This window comes from Passer domesticus, chromosome 1 (genome assembly GCF_036417665.1).
Source record: "Passer domesticus isolate bPasDom1 chromosome 1, bPasDom1.hap1, whole genome shotgun sequence".
NCBI lineage: Eukaryota > Metazoa > Chordata > Aves > Passeriformes > Passeridae > Passer > Passer domesticus.
This window is the reverse complement of record NC_087474.1, coordinates 147,471,129-147,492,730: the sequence shown is the minus strand read 5'-3', so window position 1 is coordinate 147,492,730 and position 21,602 is coordinate 147,471,129. Positions and strand designations below refer to the sequence as shown.

The window sequence follows — 21,602 nt, the reverse complement described above, 5'->3', positions numbered from 1 at the left end:
ATTGGTATGGCACTGTCTTGTAAAATTGTTTCTAAATAGTTGTCACTACTTCTAAAGAACAGTGCTAAAAGTAGATATCAAAAAAGTTAAACTCACTGAGTGGTTAAGACAGAAAGGGGGTTTTTAGTATGTACAATTAGAACTTTTGTCAATTTTGCAAACTATTCCATTTTATGTATATTTGTATTAATTTCTGCAATTAAGCACCCCACACAACATACATTTAATGCAGAATTTTTATTTTATCAAATTTTACTTTCATTTTTAGCTTCTGGTTAATTTTTTTCTTTTACCTTTGTATTTCATTAAATGGAAACTCTTATAACTTTAAACTCTTAAAACTCTTCGGTTTTTTCTCCAAGTTATATTTAATGTTTTAATGCTGGTTTAAACAAGGACAGTAGTGACATCTGTCAGAGAGATGCTGCCAATAAAATTCAGTGCATTTTTTTCAGCAGAGACTATAAAGAACATCTTTGACTATAATGTCATTCAGAAACACGGTTGTAAAAGAGGCTCATACCTTCCTGTTTACTCTCACCTTGAGATTTATCATGATGGAAGTTAGTGCCATAAGAAAATTCAAGGTTGTTTTCTTCCAAGCACCTCCTGTAAATTGCATTGAGTAGCAGGAGAGAATTGTTTTTAACAGTGTAAGAAACAAGAAGGCTAATTTTGGAAGCACTTCAAATACTCTACCATTGAATATTGCCCCTTTCTGTCAAGCATATGGTAGATACTCCTGACTGAAACAGAAGGGCACAATCAAGTTCAGATTATTTTTAATTTCATTGGTTGGTGCTTAAACCAATTGTGTTAATAAAAGAATAGGACAATTATGAAGAAACTGTCCTTGTATTTGGAGCAGCTTTGGCCTACAGCTGCTCACTGATGGAAGTCTTCCATGGAAGAGGCACTGTTTAACTTCCAGCAGTGGAAAGCAGAAAGAGAAAGTTTCCCTTTTGTGGTCACCCTTGTCCTAGACATGGCATTCACTGAAACATTTGGAGGGGGATTGATCCAGCTGATATTTTTATCGCCTGTTAAGCCCTTGCAAAGGCATACACATAGCAGTTTCCACTTTCCAGCATGTTCTGCCTTCCATTTCTGAATTCATCCTTTGTTGCAACTGACATGGCATGGATTGGTCTTAGTTTGGGATGAAGATACCCAAAATAAGGTGTTTGCAAGTAAATGTCTGCATGTGAACTTGGTGCCCAGTACCCTCAGGGAAGCTTAGACAGATCCAGCTGCCAACCTGGTGAGAGCTGAATCTCTACTGACTCTATGTTCCTCAATCCCAGAATAGTTAGGGTTCTATTCAATTAGTGAACATGTGCCATTTCAGATGACCTAGGACAGCCACACAGCTGGCAGATACAGCCATGACCTGCAGGAGACCCATCTGCTTCTAGAATTGGAGCTGAAGGCCAAATGAGCATCTCAGCAAATTCATAAAGGCATCTTGAAAAGCACTAGGCACCTATGTTTAGGCACCTGAATCAAGATCTTACATTTAGACACCTTAATTTAGATGTCTCGGTCTTGAGCTAAATGCCTGCACTGCAGAGGATTTTTGAATCTGAGTTACCTTTATTCACTAAAGAAGTCTGTAAGAATCACATGCTCCTCAGAGGGAAGTAGGGACTCCTCCTGTAGTACCACATTATGGGGAGGACCTTTATGGATACTAAATCTTTCCATGTGGAAAGCATTGTTGTTAAGCTTAAGATGCTAAAGAAATCCAATCACAGAATTGGAGAATTAGAGTGGCTATATACAGTTTCATCTGCTCATGCAAAGAGAGGATACTGCCTGCTTCTGTTAAAGTGGGAATTAGCTAAAGTATCAATGTCACAGTTATTTTAAACAGTCTTAATATATTTTTTCAAATTAGATGATTCAGTAAGTGGGAAAACAGGTTTTCAGACCACCTTTAGCAGAATCCTGTTAGCATAATAATTAACAGCTAGCAACCCACATATTCTCAGTGAATAAAGGTTTACTGAAGCAAAATGAATTAAAAATAGAAAATTTCTATTCAAATCCCAAACAAACAGAAGCTTATTTTTTCCTACGGGAACTGAGAGATAACTAGCATCTCTGAAAATTAGTTCATTGATTTTGATGACTACATATGATTCAGGTACTTCAGCTTAAATTATTCTATCCTTACTAGTCTCTACAGAATACTACCATGGAAATTGAAAAAAGACATATCTTGGATTCCTAGAAATGGCAAGATGGACAGTTACTCTGATTAATAAACATTTTGGAGGTACAGTTCAGTACTGAACCTCTACTGGGTCATGGCTCAGACGGACAAGGAAATGCACTGGATCTGTTGAATTGTCAAACCATTCTTACTGCTTTAAGTATCTTCTCATCTTTACCCTGATTTCTTCTCCTGAGCTCTGTTTTTATCTTGGTAAGTCCCCAAAGACCGTGGAACCCAAGTTTCAGCCTGGCTGTGGTTACAGACTTCAACCAGGATCTTTTCTCTATCTGAGAGCTGAGAAGTTGCAGTCAACCAGCTCTCCACTGGCATGGGTTGTTGAGGTTGTCTTGCCTCAAGTCAGAAATCATAATCATGTCTTCAGCCTTCTTTACCTGAAAAAGAATGAAGAAAACAGCAACTACTTCCTTTACTTAACCTGCTGCTTCACTTGTTTCCCAAGAGTAACCATGGCCCAAATGAGGAGGTCAAGGTGAGCAGATCTCCCCAGCATGAAGAACAGCTGAAGGAAAAGTACCTTTTCTTCCCAGAAGGTTTTGTGGTAGAAGCACTGAAAACAGTATCTGAGCAGTCATCTCTCTCTGTGTATGAATGAAACACAAGCATGTTTCTCCTTAATGTAGGTGAGGCAATATGTGCATTTATGCAATGTGTGCTGAAAGCACTCTGGGTTTGGTGAGTAGAAAATCTCCAGTAGGAGTCATGGTTGCTCCATGAAACAGGAAAAGCAAGGTCACACAAAACTCACTTCCTTCTCTCACATCTCAAGAAGATGGAAAGTAGCCAAACAGATGAGAAACATGTTGTGTGGGAATGTGCAACACATTTTCAGATGATCTTCACAGGTCTCTCGGCCATGGCATGGCTGACGTGAGCGCCACGCACCCACACTGTGCAGCTCTTTTGTTGTCTGAGGAGCACTGTCCACCTCCCACCGTACCTACTGATGGGGACCTGGTGAACCTGCTTCGTGGTCCTGCTTAGATCTGATCCTTTCAATGACAAGGATCTGAAAGTAAAGATATTTTCAGAGGCCCAAGGAACAGACGGGCTTGGTGCGGTTTTGATACCAGACCTTAGGAGGAGAGTTACTTCGGGTACGTGAGGGGGCGGTGAGACATTTTAAGTAAGTACTCAGATGTATTCCTGTCTTCTTGAACCTGCACAATGACATTAGAAAAAAGAGTGTTAGGAGTGTGCTTGAAAAGGGAAGACAAGTGTTTAAAAACTTCCATAGAAAACAGTCCATAAGGAATTTTGAAAGTTAAAAAGAATTGAGGGAAACTGTAGGGAAGATTTGTGACCTAAAGAGAGAAAGCGAAAGGAGGTGAACTTACTTAGCTTTTGAAAGCCAAAGAATATTGCAGAGTGGCTAAAAGTGACATCTTCTCTATAAGAGAAGGATATCAGATAACAAAATGATTTTAAAAGAAATAGCAGGTCATTCCTTAACAACAATATCAAATGGCTGGAGGCTGAAGTTTGAAAATAAATTGAAGAATTAATTAAACTGCCAGCCAAAATAATTGAAAATAGAGCAATTCCATTTGTTTTCCAGATAAATGACTTTGCAACCAAAAGTTTTCTCTGTGGAAATGTGGACGTTTTTTATTTATTTTCCAAACAAATTTTCTGTTCCATGGTTCAACTTTTACTAGCATGTTGCCCTGCTGGCATGAAGATTACATTTCTCATTATGGCCTGTTGCAAAAAGATCTCATGATGTAGATGGCTTCTCAACAAGAAAGGGAGAGACAAGCATAACGAAGTATGGAAATTAATCAGATTTGATTATGGAGAGTTTGAGAAAATCACACCTCCTGTGTTTGGAGTTGTTTTCAGAAGCATTCTGAGAATCAATTACGCTGATTTCAGGATTCAAAATAATTAAAAGAGAGGGAAACATTTTTTAAACAGTTCTAGTTAGTACATGCTAGCTGAATATGCACATGATTAAGTATTTGTTGCTCAGACCCCACTTAATCAAGATTTGTTATCTCTTTAAAATATATATTCACTTAGTTTCTTTCATATACATGAAATTCTGGTTGAATAAAAATCATACTCTTGAAAGTAGGCAAGTAGTCTATCTGACTTTCCTTGAATTAAACTGTAAATAATGGAAAACTTTAGAATCTAATTTTTTTAAATCTACTTATTGATGCCAACTTTTCTGTCAAATATGCTTCAGTAAATATAATAAAAGTCTGTATGTCTGATGATATTTCAAGACTTCACACAAAAAGAGCATGAGAACAAGTCAGATTAACTTTATGGAGCATAGGTCAATTTTCAAAATTAAAAAGAAAAAAAGAGAAAGAAAGACAATAAAGAAAAGAAAAAGCAAATTCCACAGAGAGAAGGGACCAGCAACATGGAAACCTGGTTAAGTCTGTCTTTGCTGAAGTTCCTTCCTTTGCACTATTTAGGCGCCTTCTTCAACTTGGTTCCTAGTAATGCTCTAGGTAAAAGTTACACAGATGGCAGAAATTTGCTAAAAGAAGAATTTACTGTCATTCCTCCCATTAATAGATGGGAATGTAATATTCATTAAAAAGATTCCAGACTTCAGTCATCCCCTAATGATCATGCAAATTCTCTCATCGATGCATAATAGAACAAAAGAAATCTGTGCATTAGGAATTACTTCTACCACTTTCTATGGCATTCATTAAAATGTCACATTTCAAACAACATTTTGCAGAAGTTACTTATCAGATTTGCTTATGGGACACATCAGAAAGAGGAAGAAAAGGCAGATGTTTCCCTGCAGTTCTGCTTTGTTTTTCTTGGCTTGGCTGGACTTCGATGTGCCACAGGTAAAATTCAGCATAAAATATTTATGCTTGGTGTTGAACTTTATTTCTGCAATATAAACAAAACCTCAGGATTTCCTTTAGGATGTGGGAAGATTTCATGAAAATCCTTACAGACCCAAGAGGTAGAAACCAGCAAAAAAAAAATCTGTGCTACTTGTGCCCACACTCTCTTGAGCAGTGATGGGAAGGTATCTTTAGCTGAGGTGCTGGTTTGTAGTGATTTTTATGTCTTAGGTTGCTTTCCATAATGTTTTTACTCACAGTAGTACAGAGCTCTCTCAAAAAAAATTTTTTTTACATCATATGCCCTGTCATCTGCCCACAGTTATGGACAGTGGTGAGGAAAAGCTGCAGTGAATTACACTTCAGAGGTAAATATTGACAGAAAGAATCTCAAGTCAAAGTTAGTATGGGAAACTGGGCTGCCAGTAGGAGGGAAGGATAAGAAGGATGGACATCTGAAATTTAGTCCAATTTAGGCTCCTGCTCTGAATTGCTCTCAGGATGAACTTTCCCTTGACTACGTGGGGAGCCCACAGACTAAACCTGTAACATAGGTAAGGTGTATTAAAACTTACATTGACCAAGATCTCTTCTTTCAAGTGCATTTCAGCTATTACATGCCTGGGATAGTTGTGAGGAAATAATGTGTGATTGCTGCTTTCCTTCTGCTGGAAAAACCTAACATTTAATTCACCATGAAATAAGACCATGAGCTTAAATGAAATGGCTGGGAAGCTGCTCAGGCTTTGTGAGAAGTGAAAAATCTATGAAATGCCTGAAGGAGGATATTAAAACAGTAGTCCCCTGATGATGTGTCCTTCTGGTCAGTGTACCATGCTCAGAGGTTAGGAGAGCATCACTCAGGTCACTTCACACCAGGAACAACCACCCACTTAGGGCTGACCTGATTGCTGTAAGAAGATGTCTACAGCAGTTCAGTGAACAGCAATAATATTTTTTAGGTGAGAAATACAATGTAAACCCCTTGACCTTGCTGTGCTTATCTACCTCTGAGGATAAGAATTTCATTTTCTCTTTGTTTGTAACAGCATGAGGGAAAATAACAAGGCAATCCTCACCTGGATTCATCTCAGGTGAGGTTCACTTATCAGGTACCAAAGTTGCTCTAAAAACAATTCAACTTCTACATAACAGAGAGTCAGTTAGCATTAGATTTTTTTTCTAACTTTCTGTCAATGTATGTGAGCAAAAGAACATTTCAATATCAGGGTTTTTCTTTGTCTGATGATGACACTATTTAAAAGGGAGCAGGGTTGAGGCGAGGAATACAAAGTCATGCTTGAGTAACTTTAATCATTAAGAACTTGCTCTTTCATAATTGGCTAAAAATCCTCCCATGTTTCAGCTGTTAGTTCAATGGATTAACAGCACAAGGACACTGACCTGCCGTGTCTTTTCAGGAGGAACTTGCTGAGTGGAGATCCAGGAGCATTGAGCTCATTATGCATCCTAGGCAGGGGAGGATCAATCCTACTTCAGAGAGGGAAGAGGGAGAGCAGAAAATGTGGGAGAATTAATGGAAAGGCACCTTTTGTCTTCTTTTTTCTTTCTTATTTTTTTTTTCCCCAAACTTCCTCTAAAGTAAAAAAAAAAAAAAAAAGGAATCTGTGTTAGGTCTGAAAGTATGACTAGGTATAAAACAGCTTGTGACATTTTAAGGGGAAATCACCACTGTAAGAATTACTTTGGCTTGTCAAAAATTTTGGGGAGAAAAGAGGATAAAACCAAGCAAGCAATGGATTTAAACCATATCAGATTTCGGAAGAAATGATCACTGCAAGAGCTCTTCAAGAAAGGAAATTATTTGCTGAGTAAATGATTTACATCCACTCCTGGTTCCCACAAGTAAGAAAAGAAATCTGATTTTCGCCATCTTCTTGCTGCAGTTTAGAAAAGTGAAAAATTATGACAGAAGGCTTTTGCTGTGGGACACCAACAGCGCTCTTGTGGGTCAGCACACTCCTGTTCTCTGGCCCAAGAGCTAAAGCAGAGGAAGTAGGAGGCTCTAATCCGGCATTGCTGTTATAGGGCTCAAAGAAGGCAGTCTGGTTACTGGCTTCCATCAGCAGGGCCCTATACCAAAGATTAATGACCCTACAAGAATTAAACTCAGAGAAAGAGTTTGACCAAAGCTCTGCAACTCTAACCCAGTTAGACTGCTGCCAGTTTTTAGTATACCCATTTGCAGGATCAGAATCTTTAAGCTAGAGACAGCTGATGAAACAGTTCTTCAATTGGTAAATGCATTTGTATTAAATTTTTAGAGGACAATTTGATTGCATTTTTCAGAGGGAAAAAGTCCAGCTGCCTTGTTGTGACAGTGTTAAAATGCTTTTTGTATTTATGTTTAAAATTTATTCAATAAATTAGATATTGTGCATTGTAGGAAACTTTTTTCCTAATACCTGGCATTATCACAATGAAAAGCTTTTGCTGTTTTTAACTTAAACTCTCTGAAATTTTCTTGAATGGGAAGTTTCACCACACTGGCTCTAAGTTTTCATTTAGAATTGAGAATAATGACAGGGAAGTCACTATTTCCTAGAGAACAACAATAAGCCCATGGATTTTCATCCAGGTCTACCACTAACAATAACTGGAGAGAAACTGGGGAGAAATTTGAGAGGAATTTGAAAAAGTAAGCAACACTCTCAAAGCAATAATATTTTTGACATATTCTTATTAGTATGATAGCTCATTCTGCTCTGTCAGATGCTAGGTTGATAATCAAGTGGAAAGCTGCTGCCTACTAAAGGATAATTTTTCTTATCTAGTACATACAGATATTTTCATCCCTATTGCTTATTTTAGGGTTTATAGCTTGTCCTCAAATCTCAGTAATGCCAACATTTATCAATTCCTTACACAATTCATACACAAACCAAATGCCTTACTGGAATTCAATTTCAGTACCTTGCCCATCAGTGTTCCTGGTGTAGGGTGTGGTGGTGTTCTGCTCTGATGTCGGCATCCAAAAGTTGTAACTTTTGGTCGTGTGCAACTCAGACAAAGCATCATTGTCACAGGAGATGAATGGGCTCAAAGGATCTACCAAAGGTGGACATTTACCACTGACTTCCATTTAATTAGGAAGATTAAGGTTAGTAAACACAAATTTGTGATAAAAACAACCTCTGAAATGCATTGTGTTTTTGAGAAAAGTACAAGCATCTTTCAAGCAAATCCAGAACTGTTTTCAGGGCAAGAAAAGCAATGTCTTGGGTATCACCCTGAAGACTGGTTTTACTTGAGTACACAGCAAAGTTCCTGCTCTAAGGAAGAAAACTATGTAGATTTACAAAAGACTGGCATTTTGTACAACAGAACCATGCCATCACTTACAGGCTCTTATCATAAAGAACTGTGGTTGAATTATTTGAGAGACAAAAATGCTATCTACTGGACTTGGTTTCCTTAAGTCTATAGACTATATTCACATACTTCAAAGCTCTAGGCTCAGTACTTTGCCTTTTTTCCTAGATAAAGCATGATGACAGAGCTCTGGCCTTCTACTGAGTCAGAGAATTTCCTGAGAAAGATTTACATGAGGACAGACTGCTTGCACATGTCTGCCTCAGATGGATTTCTTCTGCTTTCTGTATTGCTGTTACTCATAGCTACTTTACACATCACTTGTTTTAGTTTTGATGCAAAGACAGTTTTGGATTTGTTCATGTACAACCTACGGTTTAATCGCACAGTTTTAAATACTCAGAGGAGGCTTATAAGAAAGATGAGTACAAACTCTTTAGCAGAGCCTGTTATGCTAGGACAGGAGATAATAGTTTCAACCTAAAAGAGGGAAGGTTCAGACTAGATATCAGGAAGACGTATTTTACAATGAGGATGGTAAAACACTGGCACAGGCTGCCCAGAGTGGCTGTAGGAGCCCCATCCCTGAAAACATTCTGGGTCAGGCTGGACTGGTCTCTGAGTAACTTGATCTGCTTGAAGATGTGCCTGCTCTTTGCAGGAGAGTTGGAGCTAGATAACCCCTGAAGATCCCTTCCAGTTCAAACCATTCCATGATTCTGTGAATTTATCCCAATATTGCTTTTTACCCATTTATATCATTGTGCCTCAAAACATTTAGCTAAGAATGCAATAGCTTTTGTGGCAACAATAACATATAAACCCCACATACGTTTATACGTTTATATGACATGGTCACCATCACCCAGCAGGAAGTGGCAGAGCCGGGCTGCAGGCAGGCCTGTGTGCAGTTTTCCAAGCAATCCAGTATTTATCTGACTGCTATTTGGGGCTTTTCAAAAAAATTGTGAAAATAAGAACAAATACCAGAGGGTGGAGCATGATATGAAGGCTGTGAGGCTGCCAGAGGTGCTCAGAATTGACCTGAATCATTCCTGTGGGACAGCAGCTAAAAGGGGCTGAGTGTTGGGTGATGAACTTTCTCTCAAATATATTTGCCATGTGAGCATATAACATGGCCTTGCCCTCAGTGCATAACTTGCAGCTCTATTTCTAGCTATGATTTGCAGCCAGTCCATTTTCTGCTCATGTAAGAACTGCAGAATGATTAATATTTCCAAGTGTTTGTCAAATCAAGAAGAAACAAATGTGTATTTATATTTGTCTTGTATTTATGGATAAAATTCCTAAGGAATCTACTCTCTGACATACAGCTGCAGATATACACAGGAACCTGACACAAAAGAGATTTCCTAATTAAGTTGTGCTGCAGCATGCTGGGACAATGAGTGTCCCAACAACATTCAGTGACACAGATGCTTGGGAAAATGAGTGACAGCAACCAAACAGCATTTAAGGACTTTGAGAAATGTTTGCACAGAGAAGATGCCGCTAATCAGGAGATACTCCCCAGGAATACAGAATAGACAACAGGTCATATTTCACATAAGAAATTATTTTCAGCCTTTCTCCAGCCTTGTCAAAGCAATGAAAAAATAGCGAGGATGGAATTACATGTGACCCCAATAATGTTTGATCTTGGCTGGGAGAGCCATGGTGAGCAGTAATTGGGGCTGATGTCAGAAGGACCCGAGAGCTCCAGGATGGGATTTTCTGGGGGCAGAGCTGCAGCTCACTGCATTGCAGAGGCTCCAGGCAGCTCCCACCAGCCCATCCTGCTCCAAGTGCTCTCCAGCTCTGTTTGGATGATTTCCTTGTGATGTTTAATTGCAAGATCTTTCTAGCTCCTTACACACTCCCACACTGTGGGTTCCTTATCTAAGCCCTTTCTTCACCCAAACCCTGTGCTCTGAGTGGTCCCACGCAAAGCACACAGGAAACATTCACTATTGCACCAGAGCTCTTTTTATACCCAAGCCAACAAGCACCCTGTAAAAAAAGCCATATAAAATCTAGTTATAAGTGGGAAGTTGTGAAATAGGTGTAGCATGAAGAAAATGGAAAGGAACTGGTTTTATAAGTATATTAGCAGGGAGAAACACCAAACAAGGAACCCACTACAGCAGTGAAATTTGGAGCCTAAATCAAGAAGATATACACAAAGAGACAACACAGATCTTGCTGTTCCTGGATTGCTGAGGCTGCTATTAGGCCTCCTGCCATTCAGCAGAGCAACTGCTGCTGTCTTTGGGAGCACCAACTCAGAATCTGCTTCAGTGGCTGTAATTTAATAGTAAAGGCATCAGAGGTTGAAAATGGGGAACTTGGCAGGAATGTCTGGGAGAAGAGGGTTTTTTGTGTGTGAATCACTGAACCTCCAAATGCCTTCTGCAAGTCTGCTTTTCTCAGTCTTTTTTGTTTTGTTTTTTCTTCCAGGAAATGTACAGTCTCAGAAAATGTCAAAAATTAGAAGTATGGATAACCAGCCAGTGTTAAAATCACATCACAGAGGTTTATACTGACGAGCAAAGTCAATATGAGAAAAATTAAGAGAGTCCCAGGAAGCAGAACCCTTCTTTCTGCCCTCTTCATGGATGCTCCTCTTGATCTAGGCTCTGGACTGCAGGCTGTGCAGCTTCATCACAGATTTAGGCAGCAAACTCCAGGCTGCAGGGCAGGGTTTGGTGAAACTTGTGGCTGTGTATCCAGGGCTCACAGAGATGCTGGGGCTCAGGTGTTTGCATTCCCTGAGCCCTCAGTGAGCATGAGCCAGCACAGTTCAGCTCCACCAGCAAAGTGCTGGGCTGTGCAGAGCTGGAGCAAAGGCTGGAGCACCTGTGAGTGACTAAACCAGACTGGGCACTGTCCAAGCCAGCAACAGCCAAGAGAACCACACTGGCTCCAAAGGAGCCAGCACTGCTCTGGATGCTTTATAAGTCATTACTAAACACCACATGGACAGCAGCATCAATCACTTCTTCACCATCTCCTAATTCACATATGAAATTAACATCATTTTATTGGACATTTTTCCTTGGTGACTCAGCTTTGGGCATAATTTTTATTTGCCTGTGGACTCTGCATCATCCACAGACATTTGGCAGTTTGGCTGGTGTCTAAGCCCACAGCAAAGGCCAGTGCAGAGAACTTTTCCTGAAAGAAGAAGCAGGGAACCCTCTTATGTTCTTCCAGTTCTCATTTAAATAAAAGCTCTGGCAAGTCAAGAAAGCACTAGTGCTGCTGAGCCTTCCCAGGCCTCTTCTGTCAGGCTGACAGTCATGATGCAATTGGTAAATTTTCAAAAAGACAGTGTATTCTGTTGGTGCTATCTGGTGTTTAACATATCAGGATGATGTGTTTTGCTAGGTTAAGAACTAAGATGAAGCCTCAGCATTTAAGTCTGAGGTAGTTTTGCCCATGGTAGTTTTAAGCACTGAGTTAAATGCAGGATGTGGCTGTAGCTGAGACAGGTTATGGTGGTGGGTTTCCCCAGGAACATGGAACACAAAATTCTCCACTCAACCACATGAATGCATCAATAGAGTGGCTGCTGCTGAATTTTGCTGTGATAGAGAGAAATCCTTACAATAAAGATGGAGAAAGCGAGAGGCTTAAGTGGCCACGTGCATGTAAGCCTCAAGTCCACCCCAGAGTACCTGCTGGTGGGGCCAGGCTAGTCTGCAGCTGTGCTGGCCAGGGCCTTGAGCACTAGCTGAAGGACAGGGATGAGATCTCTAGTCAAAACTTTTTTATGTCCCATAAACAACCTGCATAAAAAATATTTTTTAAAGAACTCACATTTTCCAAAGAACCTAGTTTTCACAAAAAAAAAAAATCCAAAATTGGGTCTGTGACTGATGCTACTATATGTACAAAAGTATACAAACACATTCCCTCTCTTCCCCAGTTCTCTTCCTCTGTGACCCATGGAGACAAGGCAGGGTTCTGCAGATGGAACCTGCTGTTCAGTTTATAGAACCACTAAAATAAAAAGAAAGTACATTCTGGAAGGGCTCTTTAACACAAGGGTGCCTATAGCTGATGCTGAATCATACTCTGAGGAGGTTTAAAAAGAAAAGAAAAGAAAACACAAGTGACTTTAAACACCACTGCAACTGTAACTGATATTCTATTTGAATTAAACATTTCATTTACTCTGCCACAGTGACTGTGACCTTTTCAACTGCAGTTTGGCTCTAAATGACTGATGTTCTTCACGTCACACACGAGGCTTAACAGACTTGTTCTGTCAAAGAATGAAAATAGCTCTGTGGGTATTTTGTCTCCCTGTTTCACAGAGAGATAACAGTGAACGCAATAAAAAGTAATGGTGTGGAAGAGATCATGCTGCTGCTTTCCAAGGGTCATGTATATATGGCTGATGAGGAACCTTGGCACTTCAACTGTCTACTGAATTAAAAAAACAGTGACGGGCAGCAGGCACTGTGCAGCCTGGAAACGTGCTGCACAGCTCCCGTGTCTTCAGAGTCAACGTGACCTCGGCAGAAAATTCAGGTTATACTCCTAGGGATGAACTTTCAGAATAAATGTTCTCTGAGTTGGGTGGACTCTTGAAACCCTTGACTTTCTTCATTGCCTAGGGACTACAGGTGGATTGAAATGATTTTATGGGGAGAATAGCCCACCTGTCCCCCTACTCTCAGTGGCATGCAGCCCCTTATCAGAAGGGTGAAGTGTCAGAGCTTGAAGTGAGCTTCAAGTAGTTTGCCCACACTGTGTAGCTGGTGATTTTATTTGTCTCCTCTCAGAAGACTGAGGTATTTTCCTTCAGAAAAGAGAAATAGCAAAGTATTTTAAAATATCTCTGCATTAATGAGCCCCAGATTATTTGGTTGGAACAGTATCAAACCCCATTTCCATGTTGTACTTTTCTTATTTTTCAGATTAAGTCTCTTTCAAACCACCTTAAGGAGAGAAGGACCCTCTCTGGATGGCAAAAGTCCCTGTGGCACAGGGAGAGGTGACATCAGGTGCCTCAGCAAGACACACATATCCTGGACCACCTGAAAAACAGACTTGGAAACTGCAAAAAAGGGCATAAAAGCCATAACTGGCTGGTTTCTTTGGGATGCCAGAGAGTCACCTGTGGTTACTTGTGTCACTCTCTTCATCACAGACAGCAAAAGGCACAGCTGAATGCAGCTGGATGGCTTGGGGCTGGAATTGAACACAGAGAAGGAGATAATGACAGAATCACAGATTCAACTATGTTGGAAAAGACCTTTCAGATCACTGACTTCAACTTATGAATGAACACCAACTTGTCAACTAAACCATGGCACTAAGTGCCACATCCAGTCTTTCCTTAGACACCTCCAGAGACAGTGACTCTACCAGCTTCTGGGCAACCCATTCTGATGCTAAATCACCCTTTCTGTGAAGAAATGCCTTCTAATGTCCAATCTAAACCTTTCCTGGCACAGCTTTAGACTGTGTGCTCTTATTCCTATTGCTGATTTCCTGGGAGAACAGACTGACCCTCAGCTGGCTGCACGCTCCTTCCAGGAGCTGTAGGGAACAGTAAGGTCTCCCCTGAGCCTTCTCCAGCTGAACAACCCCAGATCCCTCAGCCATTCTTCACGGGATTTGCATTCCTGACCCTTCACCAGCCTTGTTGCCCTTCTCTGAATACTCTCCAGCACCTTAACATCCCTCCTAAATTAAGGGGCCCAGAAATGAATGCAGTCCTCAAGGTTTATCCACACCAGTGCTAAGGGGAAGAATCACTTCCCTTAGTCCTGTTGGCCAAATTATTCCTGATACAGGCCAGGAAAATGTGGAGGCAGAAATGGGTGAGTAGGAATGAAAAGGCACAATACAATCTCTTTTAGCTGCTCTGCTGGCTTTCAGTGCTTGTTGAACTATAGCCTGATTTTAACACACAGAGATACACCAGAGATCAGCTGCTGTTCAGGAATGAATAGCCCAAGAGTGTGCACAGGCCAGTGTCAGGTGTACACAGAGTCATGTAATGAGCAACAAAAAATACTGTCAGGTCCTGTGCAATATTGTGAAATCCCAGCTTGGCAAATATCACTTCTAGCAAGGGTCCACTCACTTTTCCAGTCAAGGGCTGCTGCAATGTTCGCAAAATGAACCAATTGGAGAATACTACAGGAAAAAAAAAGTGAGGATACAGAAATTATTTGATCTGGTATGCACTATATACACACGGAGACTGATGTCTTCGGTGATGCATCATCCTATGGATGCTCACTGAGAATCCAAAGTCTTGGCTATAATAGTCATAACACTCTGTACTGCTGTGGATAAACTGGAAAGATGAGCAATTGGTGGGAATAATGCACTGAGACCCCTCAGAGGAACACAAGTACAAGTGCTTTTTGGACTCCAAAGCAGCCAAAAGGCTGGAAAGATGGGAGGCAGCCTTTTCCATGACATTTCCATTCACTGAGGGGAAGAGCCAGAGGTCTCTGGACAGAGGTCAAAGTCCAGCCCATTAGAGACCCACCAAGGAGACCAGAGGAACCACCAGAGGAGGTAGACTAAGCTGTATTACAATATAGGCCATGAAATTAACTTCATACTCTAAAAATAAGGGGAAAGGAAACTGAGGAAACTCAGGTGTGGAGAGCTCACAGTCAGACAGCAGATGGACATTAATGAGCACAAAGGGCCCAGCCAGTACTCTGACAGATTAGTCTTTCTTTGTGGATTTCATGGACTAGTCCTTTGAAGCAAGCACACAAATCACACATGGGGGGAAGGAGTTTCACTGGTTTGCAAAGGGAGATCCAATCCTAATATATGTACCTAAAATCATTACCCATTTCACTAATGCTCATAACTGACATAAAAACTCACGGGTACCATGGCTGTTGGCTCCAGAAGTAAGGCTTGTACCAAGTCTGACATTCATCTGGGGATGGAAACCAGCAACACATAACACCACAAAGGTGATGTGTGATGGCCGAGGCAAGCCCCACCAGCGGTCAGCTCTGCTCTCTCACATTTTCTTGTGTTAGCAGAGTGCAGGGAGGATGCCCACACACAGTTAATTCACCTCTATACTTTGACTGCAAAAAACTATCTATGCTGCAGGTGAATAATTTTTATATTCTCTGTGCTTTATATTGCAGCACAGAGTGTGAGTCGAGAGCCAGGCTTACCTCCCACACACATACCTTGTAATATCAATATGTGTGACTCACCCTTCAGCTGCTCCTATAAGAAACCAAGAAATATTTCATAAAAACCTATCCAGAGATTTATTAGTCTTCAGAAAAAAAAAAAATGTAAGCCATATGTCCTTCCTTTTTATTTTTTTTACTTCAAGCTTTATCTCAGAGTAATGCATTTTGCCCAAAGCTTTCTGCTCCAAAATACCATAGGAATTCAGTGAACAATTATTCTTTGTGCTGCCCTATCCAATTCCTTTTTTTATTTGCAGAAGCAGATTACTGTAGAGAACAGTAATATACACGTGTAGTTAACCATATCCATAACCCTTCTCTGCCTTACAAGTCTTCCCATCCTTATTCTTGTCTCCTTGCAACTCTACTACGTTCTGTACCCTGTTTGTAGCTCTTACTGATCTCCTGTTTTCCAATACTGTGGGCATTATTTTCTTCCCCAAAAAAGAAAAAAATTGACAGGAACTCCTTTACAGACTGTAAAATCAACATGCTTGTAGATGTGCAGTCAGAACTTGCAATGGTTAGTTATAAGGTGATTATCCATAGCAACTGTCAGCTTGTTTCAGAGCCCAGTTATTAGGCAAGCAGACTGTTTATTCTGTGCATATTTACAGCATTTTGTTAGGTTTTGCCAGTAGATAATTGCTGCTTCTTATCTTCTCTAAGGAAAGATCATGTATGGGCCACTTGCCACAGATACATTGATTGCCATAAAAAATCTCAGCACGGGTTTCAGTTACTTGAGCACTGTTTTCCCATGTTTAGAGGATAGGATATAGCTTTTCACAAATGAGGGCTCTCTTACAGCTAAGAGATAATTCAGTATTTCTCCAGTTCTATTTCAATTATTTAGTGCTATTACGTATGTCAATTATGCTCTCAAAATTTAGCCTGACATCACAACTAGCATTTTGCCTGAACTGAATTAGCACTTTGCAGAACTGCAGAGGAACAAGGTTCCTGCTCTAAAGGACCTTACAGACTAAGGGCTACAATGGGAGCAACCGAGTTGTGTGACAGTGGTAAGCAGTGAAGAGATGAGTGTGAAAGGCTGTGTGATGCTCAGAATGGAGAGAGAGCAGGGTGAGCGTTTCCAGTGCCAGCACAGTGTGCCTGCCTGGCTGGGCTGTGCACCTGTACTGGTGCTGTTAGCCTGATGGGGACATGTCCTGCCTGGCTGAGTGAGTGCTCTGGCTGAGGTGACACCTGGGACTGGGCTGAGCCAGCTGCTGCTGTAGCAGCACACGTGTCACGGACGTGTCACCAGCCAGCTGGCATGCCTGGTGGCTGTGTGAAATGCACAGCCTCCCTCCTTCAACCAAAAGAAGCTTAATGGCACAAACCATTGGTGAAGCTTTTCAAGTCAATCCCAAGCACAAATACAGGCTGGCCAGAGAACAGATTGAGAGCAGCCCTGAGGAGAAAGGCTTGGGGTATTGGTTGATAAGAAGCTTGACATGACCCAGCAATGTGTGCTTGCAATCCAGAAAGTCAGATGTGTCCTGGGCTGCATCAAAAGCAGTGTGGTCAGGTCAGTGGCAGGGATTCTCTTCTCTCCTCTGCTCTCCTGAGACCCCACCTGGAGTGCTGCATCTGGCTCTAGGGTCCTAAGGGGACATGAACCTCTGCGAGTGAGTTCAGACGAGGGCCATGAGGATGACCAGAGAGATGAAGCACCTCTCTTGTGAAGACAGCTTGAGAGAGTTGGGGTTGTTCAGCCTGGAGAAGAGGAGGCTCCAGGCTGAGCTTATAGAAGCCTTCTAGTGCTTAAAGTGGCCTTTAAAAAAAAAAAGCCAGAAAGGACTTTTGACAAGTGTGTGCTGTGAAAGGACAAGGAGTGACAGCTTCAAACTCAGAGTAGGTTTCGATTACATATAAGAAAGAAATTATTTTCTGCAGGAGTGGTAAGGTAGTTGAACAGGTTGTCCAGAGATGTTGTTGCTACATCCCTGGAAGTGTTCAAGGCCAGCTGGGATGGGGCTTTGAGCAACCTGGTCTGGTGTAAAGCATTCTTGCCAATGGCAAGGGGGGGGAACGAGATGATCCTTAAGGTCCCTTCCCACCAAACCGTTCAGTGACTCTGTGAAGTCAGGGAGTTTTGGCACCTGGGGCATTGCTCGGGTTACTGAAAATGCTCAGAGAAGCAAAGCACCCCTGACAAGACTGCCAGTGCCCTCCCTGCACCGCTCAGGTTTGGCTGAGAAGACCCTTTTCCCTTCCACCACCCTTTCGCTCTGCTCCACCGCGTCCCCGTGACGGGAAACGGAGCCCGTCCATGCACAGCCAGGTCCGGGCAGAGGAGGAATGAAGGGCGGGAAGGTCCCGTCGCTTCCCGGAGCCGGGCTGGGCCCGGAGCCCGTCCCGGTGCCGCTCGGGGCCTGTGCCCGGAGCCCGTCCCGGTGCCGCTCGGGGCCGGGCTGATCCCGGAGCCCGTCCGGTGCCGCTCGGGGCCGGGCTGAGGCCGGAGCCCGTCCCGGTGCCTCTCGGGGCCGGGCCGATCCCGGAGCCCGTCCCGGTGCCGCTCGGGGCCGGGCTGAGGCCGGAGCCCGTCCCGGTGCCGCTCGGGGCCTGAGGCCGGAGCCCGTCCCGGTGCCGCTCGGGGCCGGGCTGAGGCCGGAGCCCGTCCGGTGCCGCTCGGCGACACGAGGTGGCAGCAGCCGCTCGCGTTTGGCAGCGCCGCGCTCTCCCTGCCGCGGGCCCGCCGCTGTCGTTTATTTTGTAAAGGTGCTCCCCACCTCATTTTCCAGCCATTTTGTGGAAACCAATGTTCCGGCAAAGAGGGGACAAACAGGCCTTTTTCACTCGGTCTGCGCTTAACTTGTCAGCGCTGGGAACAGAAGCGGGTCGTGTTCCGCGCTCGCTTGGAGCTCTGCTCGGGCCAGACGTGTCATTTCAATGAGACGTATGAGAGAGAAAATTAAAATCCCACTCGGGAAAGCTGTTCGGCCGCAAACCGAAGCTCTCAGGAGCTGCTCGGGATCACTGTGAGCGGAAGCCAGGGACGCGCTCCTGGTGCTGTCCCCGGAGCTGCGCTGCAGAGCCCGATCCCGCCGTGCCTGGGCCGGCTGGGGAGCCGCGGCTGCTTTAATCTTTGGATTTAAATTCTGCTTCTCCTTTAATTGCTCTGTCAGAGAAGACACACGTCCATTGACTGCGGTGGAATTAAGCCCGTGTTTTTATGCCGCTGTTCAATTGCAATACTGCATTTCATTGAGGAACTCTTCTGTAATTGCAAGGGCATGTAAAAATATATTGTATTATACAGCTACTACTAGCACAAACCGCACAACTTGTAGTGTTTGAATAAATCTTAAGATCAAGTTCACCTCCTGAATGACCCATAGATCAGTGCTGAGCTCTGCTGTGGTATTCAATTATTTATTCATTATGTTTTCCTCATTCTCATGACAAAAAGAAAGATTTAAACAGTCATTATGGTGTTTATGGAAGTGTTAACCAATTAAAAGCTCAAGGTTGCATGCTATTTCTTCTGAACAACGAAGTAAAAAAAAAATCAGGAGAATGATTGATACAGTTAATATATTTATTGGCATTAGTACATTCTCTTTTATTGCTGGGATCAGAGTGACATCATTCATCATAAAGACAGCATAATTGTCTCTGAATGTTATAAAAGGTGAAATTCATTCTCCTGGAAATTAAAGAGAACACTGCAAAGCTTCAGTTAAAAAAAAAAAAAAAGAAAGAAAAAAGGACTGAATTATACAGATGATAAAATGTACTGTCTTTAAATTTCTTTCCATAAACCTGGAATAAAGCTACTGAGAATTAGTCCAAAATGAAGATAGTAATGCAATAACTTGAAATTAGTTTAGGCATTCCTCTAATCTCATTTTTCATGGGATAGGACTATTCATCATAAAATCTGTTTTCTTTCATTGGCAGTATTTCAGCTGTCGACTCACTGAATGAATACAGTAAAGGAGTGAAGACACCAAATGAAATTTATGTTATTTGTTCTGGCAGAATTATCTCACTCTCAGCAAAGCAAAGTAGACACAGCAGCATCTTCTACCTGGTCTTTGCTCCCCACACTCAGAACTACTCTGATCCCTTACTCCACTTTTTCATATGCAGGTTTGGCTTTAGGAGCAGCCCTTGACCTGATCAAGTGCCTCTCTCACAGGATTTTAACTTTGCTTAGATTTTGCTTTTATCTCCCTGTGTAATTTCTTATCTACAAAGAGACTCTGAAAACCTCAGTGCTGCTCCTTTGAAGATCAACTCTGCCCCTCTTGCCTGTATCAAATAATTCTCATCCTGTGGGTCTGGATTGGGTTCTCTTCCAGTGTGATGCTGCCTAAGAGATGAGATGCAAAGGGAGAGAGGACAGGGGGAAAAAAGGCTGAAGGTTCTCACTCAGGACTCTACAGCTCCACTAAAGCTACGTGCTCCTCCTCTCCTGAGCAACCCTTCCAGACCTGCCTCATGCTTACACCGTGTTTGCTGTGGGACTCTGATCCACACAAGTTACCCAAGGGAAGGGAAGCTCTCATTGCAAGATGGCCAGCACAGTTTTTCGTGCTGTAAATCAAGGTGGATATCCCTAGTGACTTAGAACAAGCTTTCTGAATTATGCAATAGCTGCACATGCCTGGTTTAATCCAAGTATGTTTAAAATTAGCCTTTAATCTTTTGCAAGCCCCGATGTTCCAAAAAATGAAATTGTCAGTGCAAACCAGACCAACTAAGCAGTATTAATTAACACCAGGAGAAAAATCACAAAGGATTCTCTTTGATCATTACTTGAAGACATTTTGTACTTACCTTTAATTTCCTCTCCTGATTTGAAATAGCAAGTTCAGGTTATAGCTCTTTGTTAGAATAATAATTAAAACAATCTAGTCTCTGCATATACATTGTTTAGCTAAAGGACACTAATTATGTACATAGGTTAAGAGACTAATTGAGGTTAAACCTGCAAGGGAGCAGCCCTTAAATTCTTCAGGATGCAAAAAATTCTATTAAACATGGCAGTGTCAACCCAAATCTGGACTCTTAATTGTTTTTTCCTTCTTCTATAGAATCCTCAAGTCAGCTTCTGAGTCCTCCTCTCAAAAGGTACAAATTTTTTAACACTTCTGGAAGGGTTTCTCTGCCCTGTAGATGTTCAGGACTCACCAAAAGAGTTCAGACTAAAGGGGCTTTCAGTTGATGCTCACTTCAGGGTGCCCTGATGGAACCAACCAGACAGAGGAGGCAGGGACATGGCCCCATGATGTGTCCAGCCCCTGAACTAGAAATGGCAATCAGGAATGGGATGCCACTGGCATTCCCCTCAGGAAATACCCTTCAGTGAGGGTTGTACCTCCACTCTTGGGACTGAAGTGGGGCCACGCAGGCCAGCTGTATTGCACAGTGCCCCAACACTGAGCAGATAGGGTGTCTCAGCTGACCTCGAGCCTGCTCCTGGGTTTATCTTTACATGAAAGTGAGAAGTGTAAGAGGAGTATCACCATGGATACATGGAGAAGGCCACAACATTTTACCTTTCTATGTCAAAAGTAAACAAAGCAGACAGCCTACTAAGAAAGCCAGAGGCAACTAATCTGGAGTGAGCAAAAGGGAATTCTCACTGTTTCTACCCTACACTATGGCCAAAATTTTGAGAAAAAGCACAGTGCAGTCTCAAAAAAATTAGCTAATCTGGGGTCAAGGCTTTCCCCTTCAGAGAAATCTGGAGTAATTCCATTACCCAGTGCAGCTATTCCAGGTTTTAGCACACACAGTCCCTGACTAAACATGGAGTCTGCAGCTGTCCTTGGCAGGATAATGATTACAAGAGATAATCTTCATGTTTCAAGAAGCATTGCTGACAGAACTCAGAAAGAAATGCCTTCTCTCTCTCACGGTAGCAAAAGTATTTCATAGCTATCCAGATGCATTATGAGAACTTTATGTCTTTCTCTAAAACAAATGGAGGAAAGCATTGTCAGAGAAAGCACAGATGGATTGTGTTCCTCCCTGCCATGCATCATCACTATGGTTAGA

At 42.2% G+C, this 21,602-nt stretch overlaps 1 long non-coding RNA gene across 2 annotated transcripts; it reads right to left on the bottom strand.

Annotated features, from left to right (window-relative positions):
• Positions 1 to 277: 277 nt before the first annotated feature.
• LOC135284016 (uncharacterized) lies at positions 278 to 18,711 on the bottom strand. Of its 2 annotated transcripts, XR_010349575.1 has the most exons (4): positions 18,326 to 18,711; positions 15,579 to 15,618; positions 6,463 to 6,549; positions 278 to 5,101 (listed from the first exon to the last, which is right to left on the bottom strand). It is a non-coding gene; the product is annotated as an uncharacterized LOC135284016 (long non-coding RNA). The 2 variants fall into 2 exon arrangements; XR_010349576.1 differs by lacking the exon at positions 15,579 to 15,618.
• Positions 18,712 to 21,602: the final 2,891 nt, after the last annotated feature.